Here is a 6,000-nt window from a genome sequence, read left to right on the forward strand (position 1 = left end):
TTCACATGGCCTTCTCTGTGTCTCTGTTTTTCTCTCTTCTGTCTCGTCTAAGGACACCAGCCATTGAATTTAGGGCCCACCAGATAACCCAGGATGATCTCCTTATCTCAAGATCTTTCACTTGATTATATCTGCAAAGACCCTTTGTACAAATCAGTTAACATTCACCAGCTCTGGGGATTTGGACATGGACATATCTTTTGGGAGGCTACCACTCAACTAGCAGAACCACTCACAATGATTCTGGAATAACTTGTGCCAGAAAGTAAAGAAGAGTTCAAAGAACGATGGGGACATGTCAAAAGAACATAGGAGACACCTTGAAAGGGCTCCCACTGAGCAAATATGAAACAAACTGAACATCAAATAATAATAATAATAATAACAAATAAATATGTACATTAATTAATTAGTTAATGGAGAGTTTGATGAAGAATAAAAGTTTACATAATGCCAAGTATCTCTCCACAAAATACTTACTAATTACGAAGTGAAAAAAGAGTAATTTTACAGTGAAGAAAGCTGACAGACTCCACCTGAATCAAGTGTCCCAGTAATGAGACATTTAAAGTTGTAAGCTATACCACTTGATATAGAATGCAAAGGTAAGCATCATTTTCTGTGAGACTTTCTTGCCAAAGACATATCACCCAAATCTAATCGAGCAAATCCCAAATAAGGAACATTCTACAAAACATCTGCAAAAGTGTCATGAGATCAAAGAAAGACTGAGGGACTATTCGTTTTATTTTTTTTCCCCCTGAGGGACTTTAGGGAGACTAAAGAGACATGACAACTAAATGCAACCCATTGTTCTGAACTGGATCCTTTTGCAAGAAAGGACCATTATTGGGACAATCATAAAAACCTGATTGGGGTCTGAGGATTAGATGGTAGTACAATATTGTGATGGTTAATTTTATGGTCAACTTGCATGGGCCACTTTGCCCAAATATTTGGTCAAATATTATATTTAATGTTTCTGCTTTTTGAATGAGATTAACATTTAAGTTGGTGGACTTTGAGTAAAGCAGATTACTCTCCATAATTTGGGTGGGCCTCATGCAATCAATTGAAGGCTTTCCTTGGGCAAAAATGAATTCTGCCAGCAGATGGCCTTTGGATTTGAACTGGACTTACACTCTTCCTTGGGTCTCTAGCCTACTAGCTTACCCTGCACAATTGTGTAAGCCAATTCCTTAAAATACATTTCTATCTCTCTCACTCTCTCTTTCTCTCTCTCTCTCTATATATATACACATCCTATTGGTTCTGTTTCTCTGAAGAGTCCTCACTAATGCAATCAATGTTAATTTACTGATTTTGATGGTTGTATTGTGGTTATACAGGAGAATGACCCATACTTAACCATAGTAATCAAATATTCAGGGGATGAGGTGACATTATGATAGCAACTTATAAGGAAAAAAATATTTATCGTTCCTATAAGTTTTCTATAAGTTTGAGATTATTTCAAAATGAAAAAAAATTTTTTATTTTATGTTTTTACATTTATTCATTTTTGAGAGACAGAGCACAAGCAGGGGAGGGGCAGAGAGAGAGGGAGACACAGAATCTGAAGCAGTCTCCAGGCTCCCAGCTACCAGCACAGAGCCCAACACAGGACTCCAACTCACAAACCGCAAGATCATGACCTGAACCGAAGTCGGATGCACAACCGACTGAGTCACCCAGGTTCCCCTCAAAATGAAAACTTTTAATTCAACAGCTCAGTTTTTAAAAAGTATATTGTAAACAATTTTCATATCAGCAGCTACATTCATGTAACATCATTTTAATAAATGATTTTATGCACTGGATGTATTTATCATTACTTATTTAACCAAATCTTCTACTGTTAGGCATTTACATTCTTTCCAACTTTGCATTATTTCAACATTATTGTATGTTGTACATACAGTATTATATTGTTGTACATATTGTATGTATGTATCTGAGTATATTCTTAATTATTTCCTTAACTCAAATTTCCAGAAGTGGAATTTCTGGGTCAAAGGACTTCATTTGAACCTTTTGCATACATATATTGCCAAATGGCCTTCTGAAACACCAAATTCCTCTGCCTCCAACAAACCTACAATATTACTTTAAGCAAAATTATAGGTCCCTGCTCAGCCAAGACTCACAATTCCTTAAATGCCCTAGCCTAGCTCTCAAAGTATCCAGATTCCAACTCCCACTTCTCTTTCCCACCTTAAAGACATCTTATTAACATGGAGCTGCCATGCGAGACAGATGGTATTGATATTCAAAACCCTCCAAAGCATAAACCACACATGTGGGCTTTGGAATCAGAACTGTATTAGAGTACCAGTTCAACCCCTTATTAGAACCAGCTAGTCTACTTTGGAAAAACTACTCATCTGGTACATAATTTAACCATATTATATGCTTTTTTTTTTCAAAATTTTAAGATCAAAATAATTTTTTTTTAATTTTTTTTAACGTTTTATTTATTTTTGAGACAGAGAGAGACAGAGCATGAACGGGGGAGGGGCAGAGAGAGAGGGAGACACAGAATCGGAAGCAGGCTCCAGGCTCCGGGCTCCGGGCTCCGGGCTCCGGGCTCCGGGCTCCGAGCCATCAGCCCAGAGCCCGACGCGGGGCTCGAACTCACGGACCGCGAGATCGTGACCTGAGCTGAAGTCGGACGCTTAACCGACTGAGCCACCCAGGCGCCCCTCAAAATAATTTTTAAATATGAGATGGCAATGCCTGTGTGTTAATCCGGGTCCTCTGAAAAGTAAATACCAAAATGCTATTAATAGGTGAGGATTGTATTAAGGAAAACACCTGTGGGGAAAATGGAGAGGGAGCCAGGAAGGTTGAGAGATCCATCAGACTGGGATGCAAGGAAGGAGCACCCGAGCGAAGGAAGAAGGAAGGAAAGTGGTATGCAAACATCTTACAGCAAATGGCCGTGCATCAAGGCCTTTGACATTGACCCAAAGTCAGTTCACAGGGGGGCCAGTGTCTCCCAAGAATGGGATACCTCCATATCCCAGTGAAATATTGTGATTTATAAGAAATGTATATTTGGTCTTCATCCATAGATGTTGGCTCACAGTTCCCAAAATTCTTGGACTTTTCTGAGTGATAATAGCAATGGGAGCATCGTGTGTTACAGTATTTGGTCTCTTGTCCTCAGTTCCTGAAAATGCTTCAGAGCCATAAAGGTAAAATGGGTGTCTTGTTACTCAAAACAAGCCCCTTTCAACACTCTAATGTGTTTATGTTAAAGAAGTGACTCTTGGACATCCCCCAAAGATGGGGGCCAGTTGCCAGGGAACCAACTATGAATAGAGGGTCGGAACTTTCAGTCCCACCTTCTGATCTTTGGAGACAGGAGAGAGGCAGCAGGTTAAATCAATCACCAACAGCCAATGATTTAATCAAGTATGCTTATATAATGAATACTTCACAAAAACTCAAAAAGAGAAGGTTTAGAGAACTTCCAGTTTGGTGAAGCAGAATGCTTCCATGTGCCACCATGCTGGGACCCAAACCCCAGGAGGACAGAAGCTCCTTTGTTCAGGCCATATCTCTTCATCTGACTGTTGATTCATACCCTTTAATATCCTTTGTAATAAACTGGTATCTAGTCAGTAAATGAGTTTCCTGAGTTCTGTCAGCCACCCTAGCAAATTAACTGAGCCCAATAAGGAGGTTGTGCAAGCCTCCAATTTACAGCCAGTTAGTCAGAAGTACAAGTAACAACCTGGACTTGTAATTGGTATCTGAGGTGGAGGGCAATCTTGTGGGACTGAGCCCTTAACCTGTAGAATCTGATGTTATCCTGGGTAAATAGTGTCAGAATTGAATTGAATTATAGGACACCCAGCTGGTGTTGGAGACTTGTTGGTTGATGTGGGGAATCCCCACACCCCATTTTGGATTTGGGTGCCTAACCCTTCACCAAGGCACTTTGAGTCATTGGCTTGGAGCAGCAATGGATGTGACAGCACAGCTCTGGCCCTCATGCTGTTATGCTCCCTGAAGGTAGAGGGTGACAAGTCACATGCCCATGGCCACCACGTGCATCCCTGTGCCTGGAGGTTTCCAGCTGGGAGTAGGACAATATTTAACCCCATCTAGGGAATCAGCAGCCCCTTCTTGAAAACCAATTCTGCCTCTTGAAAGAAGGAGATCAGGAATTCTATTCTTCTAATCAGGAAAAGATTTGGAGGACCTATAGGAAGATATTGATAGAACTTCTGAGGACCATGAAATACTAGAAAAAAATGAATAAATATACTGTTTCCTAAATGGAAAGGTTCCTATGTTATGAAAATATCATTTCTTCCAAATTATTTGCCATTCCAATCAAAATACCCATAAAATTGATGAACTTGTCCTAATAGTCATCTTAAAGCATAAATGGGAAGGAATAGTTAAGAAAACATTGAAAAAATGGATAACAAAGAAAGGCTCTACACTTACCAGATAAGGAAAATTATAAAATTTAGTTATTAAAACAGTGTGATGGTGGGCATGGAAATAGGCAAACAGGTGGAAATTATTAGAGTGCTCAGCAACAGATCTAAATGCAAAGAATATTTAGTCTGTGGTGAATGGGGCCTTTTAAACCAGCACTGATATAAACGACTAAATGGTTTTAAAGGTGGCTATTTGGACAAATAAAAGCAGATCATTAAATGTCACCAAACACCAAAATAAATTACAGATGGTTTACATTTTTTAATGTGCCCAAAAAAGAATAATAAAATACTAAAATACATATGAGAAAATACTTATCTGAGTTCAGAATTAATAAAGCTCTTTTAAGCATACGTAAAGAGTCATAAACTAACATTAAAAGTTGACAAATTTAGGGGTGCCTGGGTGGCTCAGTCAGTTAAGCATCTGACTTCAGCTCAGGTCATGATCTCATGGTTCATAAGTTCGAGCCCTGCATTGGGCTCTCTGCTGTCAGCACAGAGCCCACTTTGGATCCTGTCTCCCTCTCTCTCTGTCCCTCCCCCCACTCAAAAATAAATAAACATTTTTTAAAGTTTTATAAAAAAGATTTACAAATTTGACTACACCAAAATTTAAAACTTCTGCAAGTCAAAAAAACACCAGAAATGATTCTGGGAGGATAGTGATGGGAGAGATGACATAGTTTGGGGGACTTCCTGAATCCCCACATAATAATAAACTAGAGGGGCACCTGGGTGGGTCAACAGGTTAATGTCCAACTCTTGATTTTGGCTCAGGTCATGATCCCATGATTGGTAATATTGAGCCTTCACCCTCACCCTCCCATGCTGTCAGCATGGAGCCTGCTTGGGATTCTCTCTCTCTCCCCCCTCTCTGCCCCTCCCTTGCTGGTTCATGCACGCTTTCTTTTTCTCTCACTCTCTCAAAAGAAATAAATAAAGTTTTAAAAAGATTAAATAATAAACTAGATGACATAGTCAACATTCACAATAAGTCTGGGTGACAGGATATCTGCCCCAAATCCCAAATACAAACCGGTAGGGGCAAACCAGCACCAGTCACAATTTCTGCAATGTATTACCATCTTTGTAGGAGGAAGCAGACAGAAGCAAGAATAAGGCATTTTTCAGATCTGAGAATAATAACACCATAAAACAGCAAATAGATGTTCCCTATTAAGCATAGTAGATCACCTTAAAAGCAAAAGCTAAAATTGTAATCCAATAGCAAGTGACAGCAAAAACCCATGTTTAGGCCTGAAAGGGCTCCAACCATCTAGACCCCCTATATTCTCAAAACTGACGAGCTAGCATTCCTTTCCAGAACTGAACTTCACACAAATGAGAAATTATTAGAAATGGGATCAAAATTGAGCAGGATAGCTATTAAACACTATAACCTTTGTCTTTATCCTGACTTAGATTTAGTTTTATTTTATTATATTTTTTGTTTTTAAATTTTCCCTCCCTCGGCCAACAGAGGCAAAGGAAAAATGAGGCACAAATAAAATGGGAGGGAGAACTGAACCAGGACATTTCA

Source organism: Panthera pardus, unplaced genomic scaffold, assembly GCF_024362965.1.
Source record: "Panthera pardus isolate Hobbes unplaced genomic scaffold, ASM2436296v1 HiC_scaffold_13, whole genome shotgun sequence".
NCBI classification, from domain to species: domain Eukaryota; kingdom Metazoa; phylum Chordata; class Mammalia; order Carnivora; family Felidae; genus Panthera; species Panthera pardus.